The following is an 18,788-nucleotide window of genomic DNA, read 5'->3' as shown; positions in this document are numbered from 1 at the left end:
AGAACCTCTTGGTTCCAGGACCAGGGATCTGTCTGCTGTGTCACTCAGCTACCCTAACAGCAGAGTCAGAGTGAAAGGAGAGAGAAAATATAGTACATGGTAGTGCAGAAATATGAAAGGAGGGAGTTGCGATCAGCAATGGCAACGGTGGAAAAATATGGAAGTAACTTTTGTGATGGATTTGTCATGAAGAATGTGATCCACCTGCAACAGAGTTGGTGGTGTTGGAACACAGACTGAAGCACATTTTTATCATTATTATTTTTGAGAGAGGGTGCAGGGCAAATGGGGCTGGGTTGCCTGCCTGGGGCCACATAGCAGGGTGATCCTTGGATCTTTGAGGCTGGATTTGGACCCGGGTGCTCTTGGCTCAAGGGCCAGTGCTCTGTCTGCCACCCAGCAGGCCCTACTATTATTACTATTTTATTTTATATCTTTTTTTTTCTTTTTTTTGGTTTTTGCAGGGCAGTGGGGTTGGGGTGGATTGCATGTCACACAACTGGGTGATTGTTGGGTGTATGGGGCCATATATGGGTTTGGGTGCTCCTGGCTCCAGGGCTGGGGCTCCATCCACTGCACCACCTGGCCATACCTAAAATTATTACTATTAATTTTTTTAATTTTAATTTTAATTTTTTTCTCTCCCCTTTACTTTATTGCTCAAGTGAGTCTATATTTTGGGGGGGAGGGGGTATTTTGTTTACTCTTAAACAAGAATATTTTATTAATGTATAAAAAACATTATTTGTACAAAATGAGAATAAATAAATATTAAAAAATAAAATAAAATGAGCTGGAGAAGAAAAAAAGAAATTGTATTGTTCAAAGGAACCTTTTTTGCATCAGGAATGAAAAATGAAGAACTCTAATCCATTAAAAAAACACATTCAATTTTTGGGCATTTTACAGAGCATCAGTGAATATATTTGTTTTAAAGAACAGGGATTAAAAATTATGATATATGATTGTGATGGAATACTATTATAAGAAAGGATGTTTTCAGACAAACCTGGGAAGTTTTATGAACTGCTGCTAAGTGAAGTCAGTCAGTAGAACCAGAACATTTATATGCAGTAACAGTAATATTGCAATGTTCATCAAGTGTGAAAGACTTAGGGGGTCCAGAGCCAAGATGGTGGAGGAAAGGTAGAGACTCACTTGAGCTGTCCCCAAAACTCCTCCAAATACCTTGAAATAATGCCCTAAAACAAATTCTGGAGTAACAACCAAAAAAGACATGGTGCAATAATTTTCCAGCCCAAGATAACTTGATAAGAGGGCATAGGTCCAGTGCAGACCAGGCCCAGAGTAAGTAAATCAAGAGTGGCAGTGGTCACTTCAGGAGCTCTCAACCCATGGACTTCAAGAGGGTCAAACAACTGATTGGAAGGAGATTACTGAGGTTTCTTTGTTGGCACTAGGCCAGGATTATATTGTATTGCTCATATTTGAATCAAGGTCCTAGTCCTGGGTGGCAATACCAGGGTGAGGAGGAGCAGTAGCACACCAGAGCTTGCAGCCACAATGGCACAGGGAGAGTTCAAGGGCAGAAAACATTTCTTGTGGTCACGCATAGACCAAAGCACAGGTCAAGAGGGTAGTAAACAAACCTCTTCTTATGTTATGCAGGTTCCTAAGTATCTCTGAAAGTATCTCTGCACACAACCTCTGAAACTTGGGTCAATGCTTAATAGCACTACTAAGTCTCTTTCCCAAAAGTGACAGCAAACTTGTATGGTGATCAGCTATGATTGACTTAACTATTCTCAGTAAGACAACCATCCATTATGATTTCTCTTTCATCACACCCAATTTGGATCAAGGTACAACATGGAAACAAAGTAAAGACTGACAGAGTGCATTCTGGGGGGGGGGGGGGAAGCAAGATTGTGGGAAAAATGTAAAACTCAAATAATATCTTTAATAAAAAATAAATTTAAATTAAAAAAAAAGACAACTATCCAAGACAATCCTAAAAGACTCAGAATAGAAAAACGTTATCCACATGCACAGAAAGAACTAGGGAGTCTGAATGCATATTGAGACCTACTATTTTCACATTTTTTGTTTTTTGTTTTTTGCTTTTAATGACTTTTCCCTTTTGCTCTTTTTTCTTCTTTCACAATATGACTAATGTGGAAATATGTTTAACATACATAAATCTATATCAGATTTCTTGCCCTTTGGGGGAGGGAGTAAAAGGGGAAAGGAGGAAGAAAAATTTGAAACTCAAAATCTTATTAAAAATTAATGTTGAAAACTATATGTGCATTTGGAAAAAGAAAACATTTACAAAAAAAATTAAATGACTTGTATATTGGAAAAAACTAAGTGTAGGAGAGAAGAGTTTAAGCTGCCTAACAAACTGAAGATCTACAGAGTCATTGTCCTGACCTTACTGTGGTATAGCTGTAAAATCTGTATAGTCTACCAGTGTCTTTGTCATAATTTTGAATTTTCTTAGGAGAATTCTGAAGATCATTTGGAAAGACAAGACACTAAACACCCAGGTACTTTCTTGAGCTAAACTGCGAAGCATTTGAACTCTAGTACAGAGAGCTCATCTCTGATGAATTAGCCACACTGTTTGAATATCAAAACTTAAAAGACTTTTATACAGAAAACTCACACAAAGGTATATGACAACTATTTATTTCCTCTTCTACAACAGAAATACTAAAAGCACAAGTATCATAAGCAAGTACCAACTAAAACTTAAAACATGAAACAATATCTCATAACCTGATATTACTATTCTGAAAGGTAGAGATTTTGGGAGACTACCAAATAGATTTTTTTTTTTATCTCTGACCTATAGTATCTGTGAAACTCACAGGTCTAGCTTTCCTGGAAAGCCAGAACCTGACTTAGGTTTTCTTAATTCTTCCAGTTGAAGCTTCTTCCTGAGAGTAATATCTTCTTCTATTAAATATAGTTTAAGCATCTAGGTAGTGCAGTAGATAGAGCACCTGCCCTGGAATCAGGAGGCTGAGTTCAAATCTGGCCTCAGACACTTAATTAATAATTATTTAACTGTGTGACCTTGGGCAAGTCACTTAATCTCATTGCCCTGCAAGAAAACACACAACAAAAAAAACAAGGAATAATAGATATAGCTAGCAGATGGACAAATGAAAACCAACCTGGAAACTCCTTGTATTTCAGATTTATGAGATTATCATGAGATCTGGAAATTTGTGTTCCTCGGCATTTGTACTCAATACCTAAATTCAGAGAAGTAAATTATGAACACAAGAGGCATCTTAGGACTTGAGTGCTATCTAAAGTCTAGTCAAGTGTGTGTTTCTCCTGCCATGTGCTCATAATGATCATGGTTTCGATCCCCTCCCCCCACCTGGAATTTCAAAAATCATAGAACATGCATCCAAAAGAGAGAAGAAGAGAGGGAAGTGAGGTTTTTCTCCTCTACTTTTATAGTCCATTGAGCAGGTTACTCTTCTTGACAAAGTTATCAATTAACTTTTGATGTTTCATTATCCCAAAGGACAAGTCCTTCAATTCTGATAGAGCAAGTGTCCATCATCTACAGATTCAGGGTATGCTTATCCAACTCCATGGGAGTAAATCATAAGGATTCCTTTAATCTTCACTGTTACACATAGATAGTATTCTGTGCAATTCTATAGAATATAGAATACCTTATAATTACATAGAATAGCATGGTATTATATAGAATACTAAGGATAACCAAAGGACATTGGAATAGATCAAAAATGAAAAATTATTCAGAAGTGCCATGAAAGTTGTCACTGGAAAAATACATGGCTGGAAAAATGGGCAGCCCACATGTTCCACCCATACAACTAAATTTCAATGGAGAAGCATGGGCAAGAGTTACATAGGATGAGCAAGCACAGATAAGGTGTAATGTGCAAAGTTAGATGAAATAGCCAGACTCATAAGTATATTAAAGTATTTTGCGTCTTTACAAGACTGGAGATTTAATTACATGCCTGACACCCCAGGCCATATTTAAAAAAATGAGAACAGTAGGTTTAAGTAAAATAAAAAAGACAATGGGGGGCAGCTATGTGGGGGGGGGCAGCTATGTGACACAGTAAATAGAGCACCATCTCTGGAATCAGGAGATCCTGAGTTCAAATCTGGCCTCAGACACTTACTAATTACCTAGCTGTGTGACCTTGGGCAAGCCATTTAACCCCAATGCTTTGCAAAAACCTAAAAAAGAAAGGCAGTGGGATAGTCATCACTCTTCCCCTGGTTTTAGCTCAATTTCATAAAGATTTTTAAGTGCCTATGATGTGCAAAACTTATGATAAGTGCTGGTAAAGTAATACAAAAAACTAACAGGGCTTGCTTCCTATAATTTACATTTTGTAATTTACAATGTTGGAGAATTATCTGGGAACACTAAGAGGTTAAATGACTTGTCCATGGTCATACACCAAGTATGTGTAGGCAAAACATGAATGCAGTCTTCCAGACTGCAAGACCTAAGAAATATATTTCATTGGTTTTTAAATATTATTGCATATTTCAAAATACTGTGGGAAGGTTGAACTCTTTTGAATAAACATCTATGATATTTCCAATCCTAGTGAGAATTCCCCTGCTCCAAGTTTGTTCATTTGAGGTGGTGGCTTAAAGGCAGAATTTGTCATAATTCTCTCATCTGGATTCAAGAAAAAGAATCAGATTCCCATTTACAGAGATGGGATGGAATCTGCAAAGTTTATTATTGGGTGATATCAATCATGAACAATGCAAATGGAATGAGATATGAGTTCTTTGAGAGAGACTATGACAGAAAAGTGGTGTGCATGTTTTAATTTATTTTGAATATATAAAATTTTCCCCTCCTTTGTTAAAATAAGGCTGCCCTTGTTTCAAGTTAGGCATAATGTACTGTATATTTATTTGAATCCATCTGAAGCAAGGAGCTGCTGAAGCTTTGCACATTAATGTCTGGATTTAAATAAAAAGGAGATTATTACAGGAACTTTTGTGTAAATTGTGTGTGTATATGCATATACACATATATATGTGTGTAAATATATGCATATATATGTGTGTGTGTGTATGTGTGTGTGTGTGTGTGCTCCAATACTGGAAATGAATAAAAAGATGACCATTGAACTAGAGTTTTAAATAATCAGAAACTCTGTATTGCTGTATTGTTTGTACAAGCAGCACTAATAATATTTCCTGAACATGTTTTTGTAAAGAAACATTCATTTTATGGCACTTTTTAACAAGAGCTGTCAAATTGTTTAAAATTCCACTGGAAAAAATTTGTCATCACAAAAGTATTTATTCTTTTACTTTTCCTGTGTATATTGCATTACTTATGTAGGATAATGGAAAGAATCTGAAAAAATGATGATTTTAGAGACAAATGCAACAGTATTTCATCAGTTCAATAAACTGCATAAATGCATTCAACTTCTTGTTGCACATTAACAAAGTTATGTTATTACATAAAAGAAACACAAAAAACTTTTACAGTAGAGGGGAAATAGATGAAAGTACTTGAACTTGGCTCAAAGATGGAATGTCATACAAACTCAATTGGGTATAGAAATCGATCATACCCTATAGAAAAAATAGAAGGGAAAAGGGATAGAAGGGAGGGCAGATTGGATTAGAATACTTTTGAGGATGGAGTATCAAAGTAGAGAAAAAATGGGAGAAATGGGGGAAATAGGATAGAGCGAATTACACATTTATAACTGTGAAGAAAATTTACAAGTATCTCAGATAAAAAAATCACTTCTCAAATATATAGAGATTTGAATCAAATTGATAAAAATAAAGGATCATCATATATATTGTTTATGACAAATTTTGAAGGAGAAGTAGGGAATTGAGACACTTATGGTGGCTTTATGAACTGATTCAACCATTTTGTTGAGCAATTTAGAACTATGTCCAAAGGGCAATAAAACTATGCAGTACTACTACTACTAGGTCTGTATCACAAAAAATCAAAAAGATCTTATATGTGCAAAAATATTTTTACTATTTGTAAAGTAGTAAAGTCACTTAATTTCTGTGGTCTTTGATTTCCTCAATTTTTTTTTAGGTTTTTGCAAGGCAATGGTGTTAAGCGACTTGCCCAAGGCCACACAGCTTTATTAAATGTCTGAGGCCAGATTTGAACTCAGGTACTCCTGACTCCAGGGTCAATGCTCTATCCAATGCACCACCTAGTCACCCCTGTTTTCCTCAATTTTAAAATGTAAAGCTTGTACAAGAAGGTCTTTATAATCCTTTCTACCCTTGAGGTATAGGTCATTTCCATTGCAGACGATTTATCATTATAGATAGGTTATATCTATGCATATTTGACATATTTTGATCTCATCTTCCTTATTTCATCATCTGAGACTAATTCTTTTGCTTTGTCTTAAAGCAAACTCTATGAATTCTTTAGCAATATCATGAGACAGAATGATGACAAGTAGCAGGGAACAAATTTTGGCTAAGCACTTTTAATTTGCAAATGTGTTCTTTGGACACTGATTTTCTTAATTTTTCCTTTAATAAAATTAGCTGAACTTTATAATCATGGAATTACAGGTTCTCAGATTCAGAAGGAACCTGAAAGCTTGTTTATTGTTTAGTCGATCTATTCTGCTAGAGAAATCCTTTCTACAACATATTTAATATAAGTAGTCCTCGAGTGAGGGAAATTCAATACCTTCCAAAGCTGCCCATTTCAACTTTTGAATAGCTTTAATTATAATAATTTGGGTTATTTTTCCCCATAATTTGAACTCAAATTTGTCTCTTTGAAACATTTGTCTACTTCCCTACTACAAAATTTCTTTCTATTAAGGAAACTTGTTTGGCATATATTTAAAAATCCTCTAAGGCCAAGCAGAACAAATTTATTTTTTCTTTGAAAAAAAACTGAAGATAGCTATCATGGTCTCCTAACTCTCTTGACTACAAGTCCAATATTCTTTTAACAAATTCTTATTTTGCATGGTTTTGAGGATCCTTACCAACTTAGATGATTTCTTCTAGCCATTCTAACTTAACAGTGTACTATGGAAAACATGGTGCACATACCTGAACACATCACTACATATGTGCTCTGACCAGGACAGGGTACAATAAAACTTTCATCTTTCAAGTTTGGAACATTATACCTTTAAAAAATAAATTTTTATTGATATCTTCTGTTTCTTTCACCATCATAAGTAAACTAATCCCTTTTCCTTCATCTACCAGAGACAACACTATAGAACAGAAAGCAATTTTTTAAAAGAGAGAAAAAAATCAGCAAAAAATACATTGAAAAAAATCGAAAACTATGTATCTCCACATCTTCACAAAGTGGTAAATTCGGGGTGTCCTCTCATCTGAATTATGCCTGATCTTTATAATTTTGCAACATTCACTTTTGATTTTCTGTTTTTGATATAGTTATTCTTTTTGTTGACATTGTTGTAGTCAATGTGTTTATTATTCTCTTGGTCTAATTACTATACTCTGTCAATTCATGTAGATCTTTTCATTCTTCTTCATATCATCATATACAATTTCTTATGGCACAATAATATTCCACTTCATTCATGCAGCATAATATGTTTGGCAATTCCCCAATCAATCTATTTTTTGTAATTACAAAAAGTGCTTCTATATATGTTTTACTGCTACAGAGCAGCTAGGTGGCACAATGGATAGAATGCTGACCTTGGAATCAGGAGGACAGGAGTTTGAATACAACCTTAGTAACTGTATGGTTACTAAATGTATGATCTTGGACAAGTCATTTAACCCACTTATTTCCTAGCATTCTGGGTCATCTCTAGTCAACCTGATTCATATCTGGTCACCATACCAAGATGTTTCTGGAGGAGAAAGTGAGACTGGTAATAGCGCAACACTCCCTCACTCAAATCCAATTTATGTACTTGACATGGCATCACTCCCTCATGTCATGATATTCTTCAAGAAAAGAGGACAAGCATCATCATCATCATCATCATCATCATGTTTTAGGTCTGATTATGTCACTCTGACACTCAAAAAATCCATGATTCCCTATTACCTTCAGAATCAATTAAAAAATCAGAAAAAAAGGATATTGTGTATGTACATATATGAACACAGTGTTCATATATTTACCTATTTAGCTATTATAGATATTATATATATACACAGTACTATTTTGTGTTTATTTTTGCAAGGGATTAAGGTGTCTGAGGCTGATTTTGAACTCAGATCCACCTGATTCTAGTGCTGGTGCTCTATCCACCGTACCATCTAGTCGCCCCCCACAGTACTATTTTTGTTCAGTTACTTTAGCTCACTCTTTTTGAAGGTGATCTCTTTCTCCTGGCTCTCTTTTCCTCATCCTCTAAAATTCCCTTCTTTGTTTTCCCTTTTCTTTTGGGGTTTTATTTATTCTTTTTTCTTTTCTGTCCTTATCTGGTTATATAATTTTGATCTAAGTTTGACCCAAGTCAATAACAAAACAAATTAAAGAAGGCATAGAGGAGTAGCATCTTAATATAGCAACAGAATCAAAAGAGGAAAATTAAATGGATCCCCAAATCTGAAGACATATGAGGTAACCAGCTCCTCAATTCCTTTGACTTCTATCATTTCCAATCCTCTATACTAAATTTCCCTTGATTAGCCCCAATCCAATCACCTGAGTAGAATAAATTGATAGAGAATAAAATGAGAAACAGGGGTAAATTTTATACAATGACAAAAACAAAAAGACAAAAAATTGGATGGCCAAAAAAATCAGTAGTCTGCAACTGACTTGGTTTGCAATATATTTGCAATCTAAGAACATAGAAAAAGCTAAGTGAGTTGGCTATTTTACATCAACAATATTGACTACAATCATTAGTGAAGCCCATGGAACTCCACATGGTTTAAGGAAGAGTGAGAGGAAGGCCCATCCTTCAGGATGGAAGGCTGAAAGAATCAAAAGAAGCTCAAAGGGGCAGTACTTCCTGTTAAGTACCTCTCCATTGTAGGCTGTACAGAGGGTGGTGCTTGGGGTGTGGTCTTTCACCTTGGAGTCAGGTAACTTCCTTTTTTTTTCCTCTCTCTCTCTCTTTTTTAAATTTATTTTCATCCACATGAATATTTCCAAGTTACAAAGTTTTCCTCTACCCTCCCTTCCCACCCCCATCCCCTCAGTTGGGAAAGGCCAGGTTAACATTTTACATATATAGTTTGTTAAACATATTTAAAAATTAGTAGTTTTGGCATGAGAAATTAGGATTAAGGGAAAGAGATACATAAGAGATAATTTTTATAAAGTGTTCATCAGATTCAGTCGAGGTGTTTTTCTTTGCTGTGTATTTTGTTTGTTTTGTTTTTCTTCCTCTGGCTGGGGATAATATAATCCATAATCTATCAAATATGGTTGTCCTAGCTCTCAGGACTGTCAAGAGGGGTTGCTTCCATCAAGGTTGTTCATCTCATAATGTTGATGTGTAAATTGTTTTCTTAACTCTACTCCCTTTGCTCAGCATCAAATCCCATATGTCATTCCATGCTTCTCTAGAGTCCTACCATTTATTGTTTCTTATTGAACAATAATATTACATAGTATTCATGTACCATAACTTGTTTAACCAATCCCCAATTGATGAACATCCCCTCAATTTCCAATTCTTTGCCACTATGAAAAAGGACTGCTATGAATACTTTGGAACACGTAGGATTTTCTCCATTTTTTTTAAACAATTTCTTCTGGATATAGTCCTAGAATTGGAATTGCTGGGTCAAAGGGTATAAACAGTTTTATTGCTCTTTGGGCATAGTTCCATATTGCTCTCCAAAAAGGTTGGATCCATTCACAACTCCATCAGCAATGCATCAATGTCCTGGTCCTTCCATAACCTCTCCAACATTGATCATCCTGTTTTCTCATCTGGGCTAATCTAACAGATATTAGATGATACCTCATTGTTGTTTTAACTTGCATTTCTCTAATCAATAGTGATTTGGAGCATTTTTTCATATGCATATATATATATATCTTTTTTATTAGTAGAATATTTTATTCATATTCAAATATAAGTTTCCAGAAAAAAAAAAAACAAAAATTTTTTGTCCAAAAAAAATAATCTTCCCAACTACACACAGGAAGGAGGTTCAAAAGGAGAGGGGGGAGTGCCTGTCCATCCAACCTGGGCCCCCCCACCAAGTATAGTTTTGGCAGCAACAAGTGGGTGGGGGAAATGACCCCCCCAAAATGGTGAGGGAAATGGCGCTGAAGCTTTGGAGAAAAAGGGGGGACAGGGAAGGTCAGTATTGAGAGCGTCGAAGGTGGGAAGCCATTTCACAACACTTCTTGTTGATCATTCCCCCATGGATACCTTCCTTCCCCATCAGCAGGACTAGCGTCTTTGGCAGTCATGGTAACAGTGAGGTTGAAGGTAGGAGAACCCCCGGTGCTCTTTGTATGAAGGTCCATGGTGAACTCTCCATCTAGCAGCGGCGAATCCCTGATCACTGAACATTTCTGGCCCCCAAGCGTCGGCCCATTTACGAAGAAAGTTGAACAATCTTTGCCAACCAATACAGCTACTTCAGCTGGCGTGATATTGCCAAAGGTTTTCCCGGGGACGGCAGCCCAGACTGAGGGTGAGTCCTTCTAGCTGACTATGGTCGCATCCTGACAGGTCCCATCGGCCAAGAGGTTGTCGATGTGGGCATTCCAACCGGCCGTGGCGCTGGCGGTCTGGCTCTGCTGCTGCGGGCAGGGGTGGCGGAGAGCTGGGAACCTATATATAGCTTTAATCTCTTCATTTGAAAACTTTCTGTTCCTATCCTTTGATCATTTTTCAGTTGGGGAACTTGTGACCTTAAAATTTTGATGCAATTCTCTATATATTTAATAAATGAGACCTTTATCAGAACTCCTGGCTGTGAAGATTGTTTCCCAGATTTCTGCTTTTCATTTGATTTTTAGCAGCATTGATTTTATTAGAGCAAAACTTTATTAATATAGTCAGAATCATTCATTTTGCAGTTTTTAATGTGCTCTAATTCTTGTTCGGTCATAAATGTAGTCCTTTTACAAAGATCAAATAGAATATTTTTGGTCTATTAATTTATCTATGGTATTGCTCTTTACGTCTAAATCCTGTACCCATTTTGACATTATTTCGGTATAGGGCGTAAGATGTGGATCTATGCCTAGTTTTTGCTGTACTATTTTCCAGTTTTCCCAATGGTTTTCGGCAAACAGTGAGTTCTTATCCCAGAGGCTGATGTCTTTGGGTTTGTCAAATTAGTAGATTGTAGTTTGTCAAATTGTAGATTAATCATTTAACTACATTTTCTTTTGAACCCATTCTAATCCACTGATCCATTACTCTATTTCTTAACCAGTACCAGGCAGTTTTGATGACTGCTGCTTTATAATATAGTTTTAGATCTGATAGAGCAGGGCCACCTTCCTTAACATTTTTTTAAATCAATTCCCTTGCTATTCTTGCCATTTTGTTACTATTTTTTCTAACTTGGTACAGTATTTATATGGTAGTTTGATTGGTATGGCATTGAATAAAAAATTTAATTTGGGTAGAATAGTCCCTTTTAATTATATTAGCTTGACCTAACCATGAGCATTTGACATGTTTCCAATTACTTAGAAGTGACTTTATTTGGAATGAGAGCTTTATAATTGTGTTCATTCAATTTCTAGATTTGTCTTGAGAAGTAGATTCCCAAATATTTAATGTTGTCTACAGTTATTTTGAATGAAATTTCTTCTATATCTTGTTCTTGGGCCTTGTTGTTCATATATAGAAATGCTAATGATTTATGCAGGTTTATTTTATATCCTGCTACTTTGCTGAATTTGTTAATTGTTTCAAGGAGTTTTTAAGATGATTTTCTCAGATTCTCTAGGTATACCAACATGTCATCTGCAAAGAGTGAAAGTTTTGCTTCCTCGTTGCCTATTCTGTTTCCTTCATTTTCTTTTTCTTCTCTTGTTGCTACTGCTAGCATTTCTAATATGATATTGAATAGTAATGATGATAGTGGGCATCCTTATTTCCCCCAACCCCTTAATTTACTGGAAATGCTCTGAGTTTATTTCCATTAAATTTAATTTTTGTTGATGGTTTTTAGATAGATATTATTTATTATTTTAAAGAAAACTGCATTTATTCCTATATAGAAATGGATGCTGTATTTTATCAAAGGCTTTTTCAGCACCTATTGAGATGATCATATGGTTTCTGTTAGTTTTACTGTTGATATGTTTAATCATATTAAGAGTTTTCCTAATGTTGAACCAACCCTGCCTGCCTGCCTGGTATAAATCCAACCTGATCCTGGTAATAACATGCTGTAGTCTCATTGCTAATTGGTACCATGTTGGTGTCATTAAAAGGAGTGTGGTAGAATTTCTTCCTCTCCTATTTTTTTAAAATAGTTTATGTAGAATAGGAATTAATTGTTCCTTAAATGTTTGGTAGAATCCACTTGTAAATCTATCTGGACCTGAAAACTTTTTCTTAGGGAGTTTATTGATAGTTTCTTCAATTTCTTTTTATTTATTTTTTGTAAGGCAAATGGGGTTAAGTGGCTTGACCAGCGTCACACAGCTAGCTAATTATTAAGTGTCTGAGGTCAGATTTGAACACAGGTACTCCTGACTCCAGGGCCGGTGCTCTATCCATGGCACCAATTAGCTGTCCTTTCAATTTCTTTTTCTGAAATGGGGTTATTTAAGTAATTTATCTCCTCTTCTGTTAATCTGGGCAGTTTGTATTTTTGTATATATTCATCCATTTCACTCAAGTTGTCCAATTTATTGGCATACAGTTGGGCAAAATAGTTCCTAATTATCTCTTTAATTTCCTCCTCATTGGTGGTTAGTTCACCATTTTCATTTTTGATTCTAGTTATTTGGTTTTCTTCTCTCTTTTTTTAAATCAGATTAACCGGAGGTTTGTTTATTTCATTGACTTTTTCATAAAACAAACTCTTAGATTTATTTATGAAATCAATGGGTTTTTGCTTTTTATTTTATTAATCTCTCCCTTGATTTTCAGAATTTCTATTTTGGTATTTAATTGGGGTATTTAATTTGTTCTTTTTCTAGCTTTTTTAGTTGCATACCCAATTCATTGATCTCCTCTTTCTCTATTTAATTCATATAGGCATTTAGAGATATAAAGTTTCCCCTCAAAACTGCATTGTCTGCATTCCATAAGTTTTGGTATGATATCTAGTTATTATTATTTTCTTGGATATAATTATTATTTCTATTATTTGCTATTTGATCAACCCATTATTTGAGATAGTTATTTAATTTCCAATTAGTTCTTGATTTATCTTTCCCTGACCCTTTATTATTTGTAATTTTTATTGTATCATGATGTGAGAAGTGTGTATTTATTATTTCTGCCTTTCTGCATTTGATTTTTAAAATTTTTTTTATTTTAGGTAATGGGGTTAAGTAAGTGACTTTCCCAAGGTCACTTAGAAGGCAATTATTAAGTGACTGAAGCCAGATTTGAACTCAGGTACTCCTGACTCCAGGGCTGGTTCTCTATCCACTGCACTACCTAGCTGCCCTTCTGTATTTGATTTTAAGATTTTTGTGCCCTAGTACCTGGTTAATTTTGTGAAGGTGTCATGTATTTCTGAGAAAAAGCTATATTCTTATCTTCCCCAATAAGTTTTCTCCAGAGATCTGTCATATCTAAATTTTCTAAGATTTCATTCACTTTCTTAACTTTCTTCTTGTTTATTTTGTTATCAGATTTATCTAGTTCTGAGAGAGGGAGGTTGAGGTCCCCTATTATTAAAATTTTGCTATGTATTTCTCCTTATAATTCATTCAACTTTTCCTCTAGAAATCTCAGTTATGCTACTAGGTGCATAACATATTTAGTAATGAAAAGAAGATGGAATTTCTTTCCTTATCCCATTTAATGAGATTGATTTTACTTTTACTTTGTCTGACATTAGGATCGCTACCCCAGACTTTTTACTTCAGCTGAGGCATAATATATTTTGCTCCATCCTTTAACTTTTACCTTGTATGTATCTTTCTGCTTCAAATGTCTTTCTTGTAAATAATATATTGTAGGAGTCTGGTTTTTAATCCATTCTGCTATCTGCTTCCATTTTATGGGACAATTCATCCCATTCACATTTACAGTTAAGATTACCAATTCTGTATTTCCCTCTTTGCAATCTTTCTCCATTTATATTTATCTCTTTCCTTTTCTCTTATTCATCTTCACCAAAATTTTACTACCTTTCCCCTTTGGTATACTTTTTAAAAACTTAAATTTCAGTTTATTTTCACTTATACTTCCCCTTCCCTTTTATCAGTCCTTTCTTCCCTTATCTTCCCCATTAACTCTTAAGAGGGGAATATTCCACTCATTCCTGATCCAGTTCTGTTTTTACCCAGGTGTTCCTGGGTTCAGGCTTTGCTTGGGATTGGGATCCTCCTTGCTGGCTTGCTATCCAGCTGTCAGGATTTTTGTTATTATTAAGCTGTCAGGACCTGGATTGCACTGTGGCTGAAAGCTTCCTGCTTTCTTTCCTTGCTCTCTGGCCTCCTGGACTTTCCTTCCCCTTTTCCCCCAAAGAGCCAGGTAATTTCTAATGGCAATCTAAGTGCTGGTCCTTCCAGTCTCATGGTGCTTAATGACCAATTTTAACATGTCATTTCCTGCCCACCAGTGTCCACAGGGAAATGGAGGATAAGGTACAAACAACAGGATCAAGGGGAGACAGGATTCAATCAACAGTGTTCAAGGGAGGTAGAATCTCAAGAGGCAGAATCTTCACCTATTTAACAGATTTTGCTTCTGTTACATTTACAATTCTCTACATCAATATGACTAAAGTAGGAGCTGCCACTCTTATATGCCATATTCATGGTAACAGAGATAAAAATAGCTATCTATATCTATATCTATATCTATATCTATATATATTTAAGGTTTTCGAAGCATTTTTTTCATTACTTTGGATAATGCAAATATTATTATCTCCATGTTACAGATAATAAAGATGAAATTCAGAAAGTAAAGTGGCTTGCCCACAGACACATTGTTAAAAGAACATGCAAAATATCTTACAGATATCCTGAGAGAGAGGTGCTATTATTTCTATTTTACTGTTGAAAACTGAGGTAGACCAAAGTGTAACAACTTGCCCAGGATTACACAACTCCTGTCTGACATCTGATTTCATTTTGATCTTCCTAACTCTAGGTGGCTCTTATCCACTGCATTACAAAGTTAAATACAGGAAGTTGTAAAGGGATCCAAGAAGGTTCCCTTAGAGGATTATGCTTAAGGCAGTCCTGAGTGAGAATGGAAAAGACAATTTGGCTGGAAGGTAGAGAGACTGTAAGAGATGGAGCTATATACTCAATGAGATTGGAAAACTGCTTAGGACCTACTTGTAAAAGCATTTAAAAACTAAATAGATAAATATGTATTTTATTCTCAAGGTAAAAGGAAGCCAATGGAGTTGACAGTGTAAAAGAATCATTTAATCAGAGTGGCACTTATTGAAAATAAATAGAAGATCTTTATCCCATTTAGAATCCTACAGAAATCAAATCAGGATTGGGGCTGAACCATAGACTTCTCTAACCCAAACATTCACTTCAAAGTGACTCAGAATATGACTCCTACACTTGGAATTTCTGCCCTGATAAAGGAGCACAATGGAATCACACAGCTTTTAAATACAAAGGCAACAAACTGAATGTTCCCTAACATCTGTTTAGGTTGCTTTTCCTAGGGCAGGGTGGAGAGGAAAAAGGGTGGGGAGACATTCACTTGGCAGACATCCTGGGAAGTTATACCACATCAGAGACTGAGCTGGTTTAGAGATAAAGATGACTTTAAGGTAGGGCTTCAGTAAATCATAACAAGAACTTTTTTTATTGTAATGACTGACTTTTTCCATCAGGGTGGCATATTTTTCTACATCTCATAAAATACCAAAATTGCTTTGATCCAAAGACTAGTATGAATGAAAGTTTATGTTTATTTCAGACTTAGTATATTGTTGGGATTTAAGTACTGAAAAAGTCTTTGGAAGCTCAAATCTGGTTCCTTTATTTCAGAGTACATTGAGAATGAATCTTGGTTGTTGTTTTTATAAATATATTTTTGGTGGAATTTGCTAAAGCCTCTCTAAAAGATCAAGGTTGTTAGTTCCTGCTTGATCAAGATTTCTCTAGATTCCAGCTTGGCACATTCTTTCTTGCTATCTATGTAAACAGGACCAAAAGATGGGAGTAGAGATATCAAAGTTCTATACAATTCTAAAGCATTCTTTATGATATGGATGGCTAGATCCTAAGGGATTAATGGCTCAGTGTCAGCTGGGAGGGAAAACATTTTTTGGAATGCCTCAGAGAGTTGTCTGTGGTTTTGTGCTTTTTAACATCTTTTCTTAATTCAAGGCATGATTTCAAGGTCCTTCACCTTCTTGGTTTATTCTGCTTTGCTCCTTTAACAATTTGTTAATATCTTTCTTAAAATGAGACACCTTGAATTGGAATTTCAGTTTTCCTTCTTTTTCATGCCTCCCATCTCCCTTTTCTGTCTCTTAACTCCCTCTCTTCCTTCAAGACCAATGTAATTTCTTAGGTGAGTTTGAGACTAGATCTCAAATTCCTGGCTGCCTCCTTTTGCTTGGGGTTTCTTTATCTGAACTCAGATCACCAAATGGATCCTGAGAATGTTACCAGTAACCTCTTGAATTTGAGACATTGGCTTGAGGATGCTGGCTACCCACCCAATCAACCTTGAACTTGAGATATTGGCAGCCCAGGAGGAGGTGATTCCTGCAACAGTACCACTTCTTGTAAAAGAAGATACCACTTCCAAAAAGATACTACAGGTGAAAAGACTAAGAAAGACCAGTTTCATTTCTAAAATATCTGATCTACAGTCCTACAAAATTGTCTTTACCTCCCCAGAGACAAAAAATCATTGATGAATTTTAAGAATTTTAATGTGCTCTTATTAACCTTTTTCTGTCTTAAATATTTCCTTTTGGGGGAGAGTGGAAGAAGGGAGAAAGTATCAACAACTTCTGTCCTAACCTAAGGGCTCTTTTGGTAACCTTTCCCAAAAGGTTCTTCTTTTAGGGGAGACCCTAGAACTATTTCTAAACTTTGTTTAAGTTGTTTTGCTCAAAAATCAGAACATTGTATACACTAACAGCAAAATTGTGTGATGATCAACTGTGATGGACATAATCATCTCAGCAGTACAATAATCAATGACAATTTAAAGGACTTTTGATGGAAAATATTGACCCATCCAGGCAAAAAACTATGGAGTCTGAATGAAGACCAAAGCTTACTATTTTCAATTTTTAAAATGTGTTTTATGTCTTACGTTTTTTTCCCCTCTCATGGTTTCTTTCCTTCCCTTTTTAAAAAAAAAAATTGTTGGGTTTTTTTTGCAAGGCAAATGGGGTTAAGTGGCTTGCCCAAGGCCACACAGCTAGGTAATTATTAAGTCTGAGGCTGGATTTGAACTCAGGTATTCCTGACTCCAGGACTGGTGCTCTAAACACTGAGCCACCTAGACACCCCTTTTCCTTCCATTTTTTTAATTTGATTCTTCTTTCACACTATTATTAATATGGATGTATATTTAACATAGTTATGTTGCAGATTTTTAAAGATTGAGAGAGTGAAGACAAAAGATTTAAGACCACTGAAAAGATGAAGGAATTTGCAACTCTCTAGGATGATAAAACTGCTCAGGATTTTATTATAGAATATAACAAAGGGGCGGCTAGGTGGCGTAGTGGATAAAGCAAAGGCCTTGGAGTCAGGAGTCAAATCCGGTCTCAGACACTTAATAATTACCTAGCTGTGTGGCCTTGGGCAAGCCACTTAACCCCATTTGCCTTGCAAAAACCTAAAAAAAACTGTTATAGAATATTATAAACAGGTTAAAAAAAATTAAGACAGATTGAATAATAAAGACTTAGTGGGCAGGGAGTGAAGCAGGGACAGAGAGAGGGATAGGGGAAAAGGAAGAGATAAAAGAACAGTCAAGCAGAGTTGACTGGGCCAGAGAGAGTTGGTCATAAAACCAACTCAGGTTTTATGGTCTTGCCCCTTATCCAGAAGACAAAAGTGGAATTCCCTTCCCCTTTACCTGAGGAGATCAGGATACAAATTTTACATTATACAATGAAACAATGGGAGTCAATTTACATATCAAGAGTAGGGAAACACCCAATTAACAAGATTTAACAGCATTTAAGATTACAGATTTTGTTTCTGCTACATTCATAATTCTCTACATCTTTTTTCTGCATCAGTTATACATGCATAGCCTGTATTAGGATGCTTTCTATCAGGGGAAGGGGGGGGGGGGAAGAGAAAAAGGGAAGGAGAAAAATATGAAACTCAAAAAATCTTTGCATGTAATTGGAGAAATAAGTAATTTTTTTTTAAAAAGAGTATTTTGCTCAAACCTCCATTATAGAAGGCAAAATGAGGCAACAAAATGAAATAAACCTGACTCTCCTCATTGGAGCAAATCTCCCATAGATGCTACCTCTTCTACCTCTTGTCCCTACCTCAGTTTAGCATTATCTCCCCTTAAGCATTAAGTGTCTTATCAGATTCTTCATATAGTAATTATATGTATACATTTCTTTACATTACTTTGTAAGTCCCTTAGAAGCAGAGGCTATTATAAAGCACATAGAAAGCAACAAAATATGAATAGTTAACATTTATATAATATTTAGGTTGGGCCAGGCACTATGCTAAGCACTTTATAATTATTATCCCTTGA

At 35.5% G+C, this 18,788-nt stretch overlaps 1 protein-coding gene, 1 long non-coding RNA gene and 1 pseudogene across 3 annotated transcripts in view; 1 reads left to right on the top strand and 2 right to left on the bottom strand.

The window, feature by feature from the left end:
• LOC141514700 (coiled-coil domain-containing protein 91-like) overlaps nt 1-18,788 on the bottom strand; it is a 500,695-nt gene that overhangs the window by 306,416 nt on the left and 175,491 nt on the right. The gene's annotated exons all lie outside the window — the stretch shown is intronic.
• LOC141514702 (uncharacterized) overlaps nt 1-18,788 on the top strand; it is a 344,275-nt gene that overhangs the window by 248,081 nt on the left and 77,406 nt on the right. The window lies entirely within an intron of this gene.
• On the bottom strand, nt 744-10,795 carry LOC141514701 (profilin-1 pseudogene; annotated as a pseudogene).

The sequence above is a fragment of the Macrotis lagotis genome, chromosome 2, assembly GCF_037893015.1.
Source record: "Macrotis lagotis isolate mMagLag1 chromosome 2, bilby.v1.9.chrom.fasta, whole genome shotgun sequence".
NCBI lineage: Eukaryota > Metazoa > Chordata > Mammalia > Peramelemorphia > Peramelidae > Macrotis > Macrotis lagotis.
The sequence above is the reverse complement of the archived record's forward strand: the minus strand, read 5'-3'. Positions and strand labels throughout refer to the sequence as shown.